We start from the raw sequence: 13,704 nt of genomic DNA on the forward strand, positions 1-13,704 counted from the left end.
TCAGTTTCCTAAACCCTAAAAATAAGATAAACAATACATCGCTTAGTTTTTTGCCTTTGTTGGTCAAAGGGAATTAACAAAACTTGATCCGTGGTTAGTGTAGCATAGAAACCCCGTGCACATGCGCAGGGTAACCCTCTCTTGCTCTTCCCTATGCTCCTGGCTCCATCTAGCCCTGCACGTGTGTTGTTATTTAAATAATGCTGCTAATAATAAAACAAAACACCACTATTCACCCTCTTCTGGGTAATGGCTGTGTCGTTCTTCCACCACAATCACAGCGTTTGATTTTACTGCCGCCTTCTCTGTTGGGAAGGATGCCTGTTTATCTGCTCTGGCCTTGGGTTCACTCCTCCCAGCCCCCAGGAAATGACTTTCAGGAGCCAGGGTAGGAGGGGGTGGGTGTGACGATGCTTAACCTGCAGGTGGAAAGCCCAGCCACTCACTCTTCTCCAGTGTCTTTTCTGTTTCTGGACCTTTTTTTTTTTTTCCAGACTCTCCTCCTCTCTCAGCCCTCCCCCCGGATTATATTGCATCTGGGTGTCTAAATCCTGCTCACAGCTGTGCCAATGCCGTCTCCACTCTTTCCATCTGCCTGTTTGTTTTTCTTGGTTTTCGTTTGCAGTCTGCTATTTTGTATAAGCAAAATTATCCTTTCATGTCTTACCCGTTTCAGCGGTTTCTTCTGGTTATTGTAAACGGCAGCATCTGTGGTGCTTGTCTCCTAATTATATTTCCAGCCCCTTAATAGGAAGGGCAACCAGGCATATGGAACAGCAATACGGAGCCTTCTGCCTCTTTGACCTCCTTGTAGGACTCCTCACAGAATCTCCAAACTTCCGAGGCTGTTTCATTGAGCTCGGCTTGCTGAGATAATGCGCAAACGTCTGCTTTATAGGCATGATGATAATACAGATTTAAACACAGACCCTGGGTATGTTTTTCTCCTAGATGAGTCATCATGACTCTAAAAGTATGACTCTATAAGTAGGTATATGTCTCCAGTTTCCTGGTTCTAGTGATACCCAAATTATTGCTTATTTTTAGACTAATTTGGACAGCTGCATTAAAGTAAGAACAAAGAGGACAGGAATGGGAATCAAGAGGCCTGAAGGGAAGACCCAACATGGATATTAACTTTCTGGATGTTTTGGAGACAGTTCCTCAAACTCTCTTGATCTTAATTTCCAAATCAGATACATTCACAGCTGGAGTAGGTCCTCTAGGAGGTAAATGAGCAGGATTGATTCAATCAGGTGTTCACTGAACAGTAATGTATTACGCTATAGTCCTTGTTCCAAAAGGAGCTCACAGTCTAACAATGGGGAAAGAAAATGAGTGTACAGATGGAAAGCACAAATAGGTCTCTGCATTGTTTGTAAGCTGATCAATTCCAGTGGCGGATTTCTGTAAAGGGCAAAATTGCAAGTATTTTAGGCTTATAACACATACAGTCTCCATTGCGGCTACTCTACTCAGCTGTTACAGTGTAAAATCTGCCCTAAGTAAGCTGCAAAAGAGCATGGCTGTGTTCTAATAAAAGCCAGTGGTGGGCTGGACTTGACCTGCAAGCTGCAACTTGCTCACCATCGAACTAGTCACAGATATATTGCATTAAAGTTCATCTTTAGTGGCTTCTACATTCTCTTATGAGAAAGACAAAACCTATAACATGGCCTCAGGGTTCGATAAGACGCAGTCCCTGATTTCCTCCCCCACAGGGACCAGGAGCTTCCCTGCTCCCCATTCTCCATATTATTCCAACACCAAAGAGCCCTCACAGTTTTATTGCAGCAAGACCTACTCCTTCCTGCTTTGCACCCGGCTCCTTGTACCCTGCCTTTTTCTCCAAACCTCCACCCCTTCATCTTGTTAATGTCTATCATCCTTCAGAGAGCAACCTGTACATCATCACTTCATGGAAGCCTTCCTGGATTCCCCAAATGAGATATACTGCTATGCATCTATACTCTCCCTGCCCCCTGCGCGTCTCTTTCATAGCCTCTATAGCGACTGTAATTCCTTATTTAATTGTGTGATCGAATCTTTAATTCTTTAAGTGCCCCTCCCTATCAAGTGTCAGTTCCATGAGAAGAGCACCCGTATGTGTCTTGATTTTTTACAGTTTTATTTTAGCATTTGCAGCAGAGCCTGGAAATGAATACAACTTTAAGAGGCATTGTTTTTGTTGGTTTGGTTTGGTTTGGTTTTGCCTTTTTCTAGGGCCGCGCCTGTGGTATGGAGGTTCCCAGGCTAGGGGTCTAATCGGAGCTGTAGCCTCTGGCCTACACCACAGCCGCAGCAGCTTGGGATCCGAGTCATGACTGCAACCTACACCACAGCTCACGGCAACACCGGATCCTTAACCCGCTGAGCAAGGACAGGGATCAAACCCACAACCTCATGGTTCCTAGTCGGATTCGTTAGCCACTGAGCCATGACGGGAACTCCCTAAGAGGCATTGTTGAATGGATGAATGAATGAATGAATGAATGCCATGGAGGGGACACAGAGTTATAACTATTGTAGCCTTGGGAGCAAGGGTGACAGGTGCCTGGGAATGTTGCCTAGAAGAGGTGACAATCTGATGTGGTATTTGAAAGACAAGTAAGAGACCAGAGGAAGGCATGAGCTATTCTAACACAAAGGACGATGATTTTACTCGTTGACTCTTCTCTTTCACCAAATCTCCAGAGGTTTGGTATTGTATTCTTAGTTACAGTATTGGTTACTTGTAACTTTAAATAACATATTTAACCATGTTTTTTCTTATTGCACCAATGCCCGCCAATATCTGATAGCTATTACCAGATTGTAAATTAAGGATGCTAGTGCTTTATGAAGTTGTATATCCCACTGTGAATTCCTGCTTTATGTCAGCTTTACTTTTATGGAATCAATAACAGTATTTCACATCTACTGTCAGACAACCACAACCAAATCTTCCTTTCTTTGTCTAAAGGCTAATGGTACCTACTTACAGTTACATAATTATATTGCACCTATGTATTTTTTAAAACTCTATAAATAGTGTTCATAGTTAAGTTTGGGTGGATCTGAGCCAAGATTTATGGAATTTTCAGAGGCGAATATTCCTACTTAAAAAGGTTGCATGTTCTCTCCTTCCTTAATTGACCTCATTTATTCACATGCAACAACATGGTTCATTTCATATCTGAACCAGGTTTTTCTTATTTACTCCCTATCTTTCCTCCCCAAGGTGCACATACCCAGGCTTCTTCTTGCCTTTCAGTTTTATTTCTGTATTCATTTCCCTTTATAATATAGTCATACATCTAGTGTGGCCCAAATGCAATCATACTTTCTATCCATTGAGCCCACCACATGTTTTTCCTCTGCTAACCTCCTTCTCTTTCTCCCTCCCTGGTCTATTCTTCCAACCCTTTCTCTCTCTCTCTCTCTCTCTTTTTTTTCCAGTTTGGTTTGTTGCTTCCAGGCTGCCCACTATCACGTCAGCACTTCCCTTCCTGCTCCTTTGGGGTGGGTTCTATTTCCTTTCCTGATTGCCTTCCTCAATTTACTGAACTAAATCTCCAGGTACATCCCTGAAAAGGAGAGCTCGGGATGTGAATGTCTGACTACTGCCAAGCCTGAAAATGAAAATGTCTTTACATCCTGATAGATAATTTGGCACCTGTCTCATTTGTGATGCATTCTGCTGCAAGTGACAAACCATGTTCAAAATAGCATAAGCAATAAAGATCCTTAATTATCTCCAATAACAGGAAACCTGGAGGTAGGTGGTACCAGGCTTGGAGCAGTGACTAAACAATGTTATCAATGACCCAAGCTCTTTCCATTATTCTGCTTGGCCATCCGTAGTATGCTAGCTTATTACCTCATGGTCACAAGATGGATGACACCGATCCAAGCATAATATCCTCAAATAACTGAGTTTGAGGCAGGAAGATGGGCTGCTGGAACAAAGAACCCTTCCCGAATAGCTCTTTTTATCAGGAAAACCATCTCTTTTAGAAGCAGGTCTTGGTTAGAATCATATTATAATCCCACGCCTCGAATAGTCCATAGTGAAGAGGCATGATTTTACCATGATTGGTGTAGACTGATAATTCAGCCTCCAGGGATGTGGAAGGGTCCTTTCCCCCTTAGTGTATTCCTGCTCAAAAAAATACCTTAACAAAAGTGCAGACGCGCCTAACGATAGGAAGAAAAAGACGGTTATCGAGTAGGAAACCACAAGCTTCCACCAGAGCTGACTGTGGCATTCTTCGTTGAAAATATTTTCCCTCAGATCCGTGAACACATTACTCCATTGTGTCCTAGCATCTTGTATTCCTGATGAGAAATCTGATCCCTGTTACTTTTTATTCCTAGGATGTTTTCAGAATCTCTTCTTTATTCCGGTGTTTGAAATTTCATGAGGGTGTGTGGGGTTATGACATGTTTTTCTTTCTTTTTTTTTTAATGTGTGCCCTTTGTCTTGGCAAAATTATATTAATAACGTGATTTAGTCAAGGTTAGTTACCAAGTCCAGACTCAAATCTGCTGCCAGTTAGCTTTGAAATCCTTGCCCGTTTCATTCCTTTGTTCCACTCTCCACAGTCCATTGCCAATTCTGTTGTAGCCAGGACCTTGCTACTCTCCCTCCAAAATGCTCTCCAAAATTTGCCTTGAATATGCATTGAGTTGTGGATTAATTCAGGCCAGTGAGGCCAAGGCCAGCATCTTGCAACTCCCTGGTTTTTGACCACACCCTAACTTTTCTCCAACTCCCATCTGTGCGCCAGGTGGACCCACTGACCAGGAGAAATTCAAGTGAACAACAGCAGTCAAACTCTCTTTAAGCACAAGTACGTTTCGCTGATGGGCACGCATGATGCCTCAGTTCATACTTTAGGGTTATTTTTAATCTTATTTTTGTCAGTATAATAGTTACCTGTCTCTACTCTTACATAAATCAGTAAAAGTCATCCATACACAGCAAGACTGTCTCTTATAATCCACAATTGCTGTTATTTTAGCCACTAAGTTTCAGGGTTATTTGTTACACAGGAAAAGAAACAGAGACATTGACTTTAAGTTTGAATAAAATGTCTTGGAAGACATTTCCCTTGACATACTACCCCCCTGTTACCTTTTTTGGCAACATAGGAGGTAGAGGTAATTGCCTTTTCTTCTGTATTCTTACGGCGCCGTATTCCTCAAGAAAACGCTTAGCAGCATGGTCCTTTGTATCTACATCCAGCATCGCCTTGCAGGTAAAATCTGTGATGCATCACAGTCACCCTTCCCAACATCAGCAAAGAGTCTGACACACAGAGGACACCTCACAGATATTCACTGAATTTGATAGATATTCAGAGTTTGAATCCAACATTAGATTGAGAGCAAATGCACGCTCAGTGTCCTCTTCCAGGAAACGTGCAGTGTGGGCCACACGAAGAAAATCAAAGTAAGTGGCCCTCCCACATTTCCCATATCCTTCAAGTCGCACTACACTGAGTCAAGGTCTCAGGATGCTTTGGCAATACCCATGTGTCTTTCTTTAACAACCAGAAATTATGGGGCCTGGACAGGATGCAAATTGTTCTCAGTCAGCCTGGGAAACAGCTAAGAGAACACCAGGCAAATGAAAATGATCTGTTTCATCCTTCCTCCCTTGGCCTTTGGCAAGCAATGTCAGCTTTGATAAATGTCAGAAATACAAGGAGCACAGAAATCAAGCAAGTGGATGCCTTTCTCACTCATCTATCTATTCCCGTTCCAGAGGAAAGCCCACCAAAGCCACTTTCCTCTGGGGGGCGGGGGTCTCAAGCCTTGGAGAGTTTACAGGTCCCAACATGTCCTCAAGACAAAAAAAGTGAGATTTAGTGCCAGGCTGAGCTGGGAAATCCACTTGGCGTTTCTCTAGCCACATGGTGTGTTGCCAAGACTCTGGGCAGGAAGAAGAGCTTGATGTGGAAGATCTGTTAAGATCTCCATCCTAATCAGGACCCACACGGAAAAGTGCAAGTGCATGCTCTGTGCCAGCACCTTGATCAATCAGAAAAACACCCTGAAAACTCAGTTTTTGACAATTCAGAATTAATTGTGCATCCTCGGTGGGGAGCGAAGCACATATATGGGTAATTTTCTTTCGGTGTAAGAAAGTACAGGGGAGCCAAGTTAGAGTCAGGTGGTGGGTGGAAATAGTTACATCAGCTTCCCTGGAGGACTTCATCCCCAAATCTTGAAGGTTGGGTAGGAAAGGAGTGGGTAAAGGGGAAGGACCTAGTCCATATAAAGGGCATGGCCATGTCTTGTTGGAAAGGCAGTGTCAGGCCAAGCAGGACACATCTGGGCAAGTACAAAGAGCCTCAGCTGCTGGGTTACGGTGAGCACAGGGGCACAGGAAGGAAAAACAGGTGAAAGTAAGCAGAGGCTGTCTAGAGTGGAGGCAGGGGAGGTTTCTCATGGATTATTTAGTTGTTTCTCAAATACAACTTTGAAATATTACAAATCACCGAGGAATATTTCAAATGCAGGATGCGATTCAGTGGGCCTGAGGTGGGGCCTTAAAGTCCCCAGGTTTTACAAGCTCCAGGCTCTGGGTCCTTGTCCAAGTGCACCAGAGACAGCCAGCATCACCTGAGCCCTGGCTTCAGATGCAGACATGCAGGCTCCACCCAAAAGCTGCTGAATCAGAATCTGCATTTTTATGAGATCTCAGGTCATCCTCATCACATTAAATGAGAGACACCAAAGGTTAAACCCAGCTTCACTTTGGAATCACCTGCAAATTTTTAAAAATACACAGCTGGTCCACAGCCATTAGGTTTCTGAGTTTATTGGTCCGAGGTGGGGCCCAGGCAAGGTGTTTTAAATATCTCCAGTGGTGGTTCTCAAGCATAGCCCTGATTGAGAACCACTGAGGTCCCCCGAGAAGAGAAAACCTAGTGGGGACCAGCGCTTGGTCAAAGTCACACAGCATCAGGACCAGAGGTGGGGTTGCAGATGCTACGTGGGGCCCTTTAAAAGAAAAATCACACTGTGTTCTGTCCCCTCCCCGACGCTTTAGTGTCTGAACTTCATCCCCAAGCCCTGGAGGTGACTCCTAAATCTCAAGCTGTCTTTCTCCAGGGAGTGGTAGCTAAATTGGGTTTTGTTTTCTATGAGTTCCAACCAACCAAAGTTTGTCTAACCCACAGAGCAGAGAAAAGAATCTCTCCTCTTCCAGGCATCACATTTAGGGATTCATTCAATAAAACAGACTTCCTGCCACGTGTGAGGTGCTGGGCTAGAGCTTGGCCCAGAGAAACAGGGGCTGGCAAGAAGAATCGAAATAACGTAGATGCTAAGTGAGCTATATCCCTGTGTGCTCCAGTGGAAGGCACAGTTAGAGGAAGCCAGAGAGGCCGGGGATAGAAAGAGGAGGGGAAGGAATCCATGCTGCAATTTCTCTGCAAGGCATCGCACGCACGCCCTTCACCCATGAAATGACTGCTCACCTGTCCCTTGAAAAGGTGAAAAGTATTGCCACAGTCTTAGAAAGAGGAGGAACATTCATTTTTAAGCCCGATAGTTTAAAAAAGTATTTTTCCATTCATAAACTCTAAGGAAAAAAAAAATCTGTTTTATTAACTTCTTTCAAATAAAACTCATGAAAACCTGAAAGGGTTTATGAAGACACTATGTTTTATGATTTCTTTTATTAATAAGTAGTTAATACTGTAATTGTTTCTTTGCGTAACAGAACGATTATATAAAATGAATATATTTAAAGATAACTACGTACTCATTTCTTTCCTTTTTTCCTATGAAGTGTGTTTTCTTTAGAAGCCAAATTTGTACTTTGGAAAAGGCAGCCGAATAGCCAAAGTTGTAATTTTATGAAACCACAAAAGGCTCTTCTAAAGGGATCTGACTTGAATACACACTGCAAGGAAATTAATAGTCTCAGTTCAAACATCCTCTTTAATCCATCTCCTTCTGCCTCTTACAAGGAAGAGAAGAATGCAGTTGTCAAGCCGACTTAGGAGAAGGACGAGGGTTGAGCAACACGCTGTTGGCATGAGGCCATGCAAGTTCTTTCTGGGGTATCTCAGCAGCCTTCGGGGAGCTGCCAGGGCAGGGATGTGTTGTGTGTCATTATCAATTTGCACTCTGATTTCCTAACAGTTCAAGAGGCCTTTTGACAAAAGCCTCCATTTAGATCTAATAATAACTCTGGATTTTTGCTAAATGTCTCGCAACCTGGGAACAGGCCCAATTGCTAAACATACTTCCACTGCATGGGTTTCTTTGACTGAGCCCAGAGGGGACAGCCAAGCAGACTAGAAAATGTGGATTGGAGAAATCTTCTCACTTTGAAGAGTTATTTTCAAAAGAATTATTTCAGCTCATTTACAAAGTCCACCTGAACAATTACTGTGATTGTGGGTCATATCATTGTTGTCCAGTCCTAGCCTTCCACAATAGCAGCGAAAATTCAACAGCTCCCTCTTTGCTTCTGCATCATATAATTTTATAAAATCTAATGGATCGAATTGACCTACTTCCCCCTATTTACTACACAACATCTAGTTCATTTCCAGAAAGTTACAATAGTCACTTCAACCTCATTACCTCTTCAGAGGAATATTCTCTGTCTGGCTAGCCCTTTCCATTAAAATGTGCTTCGGTAATTTCTATTACTATTTATTTCTCCACAGGAATACACAGCAATAGCTCAGCTCCCCTGTACTCACAAAATTATCAAACGGGTTAGTGTTTCTTAACCACCCCTCTCTCCCAGCAGAGTTTTCTTTTCTTCAAGGTAAATATCCAATGTCCTTTGAGGGTCTCTCGTATGGCAGCAAGTTCTTGGGGCAAGCTGTGAGGGGCAGAATAAGAAGGTGAGTCAATAAAAAAAATGAGACAGTGTGTTGGCCAAGGAAGTGACGGGATAATGGGGTTCACTTCCCAGATTAATAAACAAGGAGTGACTTTGTTAGAACGGTCTTAGATAACTCGCCTTGTCTCAGGAACACTTCCTTGAGCTCCCAACTTATTTTGCATTTGCACCCCAATTCCTAACCCTGTATGCAGCTCATGCAGATGTTTGCATCTGCACCTGCTGTCTCTTCCGATCTCACTCATTTGCATGCTCCATATGAGACAGTAAAGAGACCCAAGGAGGGACTAAATTAAACTCAAGCTAGCAAAAGAAACAAAAAACAAAAAAGTCAAGCTACTATGCTGTTAATTTTACTCATTCTTAATGGAGGATGAGGATGAAATTAATTAATTAAAATTCAGTTGATGGTCTCTTTGGAAATGTACTAGTTTTCAAATTATTTAATTGGTCACTTGAGCTTTGTACAAGATTGGCAGTGTGGTGTCAGCATGTTGTAGAATCAATTTTTGAACAAAGAATGAGTTCACATTACATCTGGTTGGACTAACCAACTAACCTTTAAAAATCTTTCCAAGAATTGCTCATCCAAGCTCCCTCTGGACACTTCCAGAAACACGACACTCCCTACCCAAATTTCGTAGCAGCTAATTGCATTGGCAGTGAGTCCAGAGGCTTTGGGATGCTTTTTCACACCTAGTTGATCTCTCATTCCAGGGAAGTCCTTTCTTTGGAACCAGTTCCATCCTCTGCAGGATAAGGAAAGAAAAAATGATCCATATCGTCCTCAATGTGACCACTTCTAGGGGAAAGGTGGTCCAAAATTGCCATGTCACGATTTTTCTACAGTAGAGCTTTTGCTTTGAACAGAGTAGTAACACAGAAAAAAAAAGTCTTTAGCAATTTATCGCATTTGCTTCTTCTCCCCCGCCACATCCATTTAGCGCCGCACCCATGGCATATGGAAGTTCCCAGGCTAGGGATCAAATTGGAGCTGCAGCTGCCAGCCTTCACCACAGCCACAGCAATGCAGTATCTGAGCCATGTTGGCAACCTACACCCCAGCTCACAGCAACACCGGATCCTTAAAGCACGGAGTGAGGCCAGAGATCAAACCCAAGTCTTCATGGATCCTAGTTGAGTTCATTAACTGCTGAGCCATGACGGGAACTCTTGCTTCTATTATTAAACGTAAGAGACAAGACTTCTTGAGGAGAAAGAGGTATTTCAGTATTTAGAATATATCCAGTTTCTTTCTATAGAGTTTGAAAATATATAACAAGTGCTTTAAAGTACTCAAAATTTGGACTTGGATGTTCCCTTTTGGGGATTAATCCTAAGAACATAATCCAAAATATGGAAAAAGCTTTATACAACTAAATAATCAATTCAGTGATTTTTTAATAACTTAATGTTGGAAACATAGTAAGTGAAGACCAAATTTCAGTATATATTGATACAGTCCTTGGGTTATTACAATAACTGAAGTCTATGAAACTATTTAGAAATACATTTGCTAAACAAATGGATCAATACACAAACTGACATAAGAGGGAAGAAAATATATTTAAAGTGAAACTGATACATTGGAAAAGAAATGTGAAAAATAAAACACTAAATGCTAGCATTAGCTAGATTTGAGTAATCCAAAAGTGGATAATTTACCTCTGTTTTCCAGATTTTTAAAAATACATGTTAAAGTTTTAAAAGATGCGTTGTGTTCTTTTAAGTGATGCTAAAAGAGGTGACTCTTACAAAAGGAAACTAAAAGTATAATGTCTGAGCTCACCTCCTCCCAAGTTAAAGCATTTTATGAAGGTTTTTTTTTTCTTTTTTTTTTTTTGCAATTTCTCGAATGTCTTCAATTCTGTAAACCTTATATCCACTTAGGCCTCATCCTATTACTCAGTAACATGAAAAATGAGGCCACAGTGCAACCTTACAAATTCAGTATTTGTTAACTGTTGCAAAAGACATGGGTACCATTCCATCAAACATCATTCATTTAGTAGTTTGTCTGTGTTGACAGCCTTAATCCTAACCTAATGATCTGTTTATTTGACAATTCTCATTAGAAGCCCCTGGCTGCATGGAAAAAAAAAAAAGTGTTCTAAATGCCAAATAATTATCCTTCAGTACAATTTTCACAATTAAAACGGCATGCAGTTTTGTATCACAAAGATGAGATACTGAATCCCCTGTGGCCATAATGTCAATGCCATGCCATTTCGGAAGCTAACAAGTTCGTGCTTTTACTGATACAAATAAAATACTACCATCCGGTATTTATTTCCATAGAGTTTATCAAAAAGACAAAAATCATTTTCTTCTTAGTCAATGTCTTTTATAAAGTCAGCTAAAACTTGTTTACTCTGAGAGACTATAATTTGTGAGCTAAGATGTATTATAAAAATCACTTCTCTGTTGCCAATAGCCGGGAGCCGAATTGAAAAAACAAAAAATGAGCTTTTTTACAAGGGGCTGTGTTTAATTTGTCAAATTAGTCACAAAATAAGGTTGGTGACGTGTTGGCAAACCTCTAACTTTGTTCCGTATTGCCACCGCAGATTGTCTAGAATCGTTAAGAGGTGAGATGTTCCTAATCCTTTAGGCAAAACCCCTATTTGCAGGAGGATAATGAGGGAAGTGGCTGTAAGAGAGACAAGCGTATGGGCCCAATAAAACCCTGGAGTCATATGAGGAAAGGAGTAAATGATCTCTTTGATGTGGAAATGGCAGTGAGCTCTCTTAGATAAATCACCATTTACAGATTCCCTTACTCAATAATGCATTCATTTATCCATTATTAAATAAATAGACAATAATTCAGCTCTCCGTCATCTCCTCATTTCCTCAGTCCCTCTTCAATCATTTACTGACTCATTCATTCGATCGCTCATTCATTCTCTTGGTTTTTTCTTTTCATTGAATCATGTATTCTTTTCTATATTTATTTTTACTAAAGCAGAGTTGATTTACAATGTTCTGCCAATTTCTGCTGTACAGCAAAGTGGCCCAGCCATGCATATAGATACATTCCCTTTCTTATATTAATCTTCCGTCGTGGTCTACTCTAAGAGACTGGATAGAGTTCCATGAGCTGTTCAGTAGGACATCATCGCGTCTCCATTCTGAAGGGTGTAGTTTGCGTCTACTATTCCCGATCTCCCAGTCCATCCCATTCCCTCCTCCCTCCCCCTTGGCAGCCACAGACCTGTTCTCTATGTCTGGGTCTGTACATTCGTTTGTGTAACCACACGGACCAAGACACCCTGCTGCCAGGTGCTGGTGAGGAAGGAATGAGGAGGTCAAGATCTCTACCCTCGGGAAGTTTATGGCGACGGAGCGGACACATGGCTTTGACAAGTTCTTTGCTAGAAGTGGGGAAAAAGCACCAGGGATGCAGAGAGAAAGAAATCACTGCCTACATCAGGAGCCCGAGGAGGCGTTATGGCAGGATTTGAACTGGGTCTGCAACATGGTTGCAGCTTCTCAGGTGGAGGACGGAGCAGGGAGAAGCGGTGGGGTTCATGTTGGAAATGGGAGGAAAGTGTTCCCAGGCAGAGGAAACAGCTCGTGCCAGGCACAGAGACGTGAGGAGCATGCCATGCGGAGAGAATGTGAACAGCTCAAAGTTCCCGGAGGAGCAGGCTAAGGCTGAAAAGACCTTAGATCGTCCCAATAGGTCAGGTTCGACTGTGAACAGCCTCGTAAACTACGGTTTAGGATTGTCAGGGTGTTCATTGTATTTGCCCAGTAATGGTGCATGCGAGCTAGACTTCTTCTCGTTCCTCCTCAGGAGCAACTGGATGTGCTTGTCAGATTTTCAAGGAAACTGAAGCCTACTTTTCAAACTCTCGATAGGCACAGCTATGCCAGAGCTTTTCCTTTAAACTTTCCCATCTCCCTTGTGGGAATAGGAGGCTCTTGAAGACAGGAACGAGGTCCTTCACTCCCGTACTTCACTAAGCAGCATCCTGCTTCACACAGGGCAGAGAGACACTAAGGTTGAGGAACGGAAGGATCGGAGGGTGAATGCAGGAGACAAGAAAGGAAGCTGATAGTGGGTGCAAAGGTAAACCTAAGAACCAAGGTTTCTGTCCACAGTCCAGTTCTTATCCCCAAACCCCATGTGGTGGCTTAGGGGACATACCGCACCAACAAGAAACTTATCATACCATTTTTTACTGTGAATCCTTTCCATGGAAGTAAATTGTTCACGTTACCCATCCTATCAGTGAAAACATGCATCAAATAACATAGACCTGAGTTTTCTTATGGTAGCTATTATTTTCTTCTTTTGTCCTGGTAACAGCGGACATTTAGTAAGTTCTAGTTCATTAACACTGGCGGATAAATGAATTCAGGACCCTGATAATGAAATGGTTAAGGGAAAGATAGGCTTTGGAGTTCCCTTATGGCACGGCGGATTAATTATCTGGTGTTTTCACTGCAAAGGCCTCAGGTGCTGCTGTGGTGCCAGTTTGATCCCTGGCCTAGGAATTTTTGTGTGCCATGGGTGAGGGCCCCCCCCCCAAAAGAAAAGAACAACGAAAAAGATAGGCTACTGCTTACAAAAATGAAATAAATATAGATATGCGCATAAAGAATTTATGAAAATAAGCACATGAGAATGATGCCCTTTCAAACTGTGGCTTGTCCTATTCATGTGTCAGGATTTTTTTTTCTTTTTAGCTGCACCCACGGCACATGGACGTTCCCAGGATAGGCATCGAATCTGAGCCACAGCTTCGATCTACACCACAGCTGTGGCTATGCTGGATCCTTAACCCACTGTACCATAGTGGGAACTCCAGATTTTAAGAACTCAGAATAGGTATACACCAATA

The 13,704-nt window shown here is 42.3% G+C and overlaps 1 long non-coding RNA gene across 1 annotated transcript; it reads right to left on the reverse strand.

The window, feature by feature from the left end:
* Positions 1-8,642: 8,642 nt before the first annotated feature.
* On the reverse strand, positions 8,643-9,829 carry LOC125126889 (uncharacterized). Its single transcript, XR_007134823.1, has 2 exons — positions 9,414-9,829; positions 8,643-8,833 (listed from the first exon to the last, which is right to left on the reverse strand). It is a non-coding gene; the product is annotated as an uncharacterized LOC125126889 (long non-coding RNA).
* Between the last annotated feature and the right edge of the window lie 3,875 nt (positions 9,830-13,704).

Source organism: Phacochoerus africanus, chromosome 5 (genome assembly GCF_016906955.1).
Source record: "Phacochoerus africanus isolate WHEZ1 chromosome 5, ROS_Pafr_v1, whole genome shotgun sequence".
Taxonomy (NCBI): domain Eukaryota; kingdom Metazoa; phylum Chordata; class Mammalia; order Artiodactyla; family Suidae; genus Phacochoerus; species Phacochoerus africanus.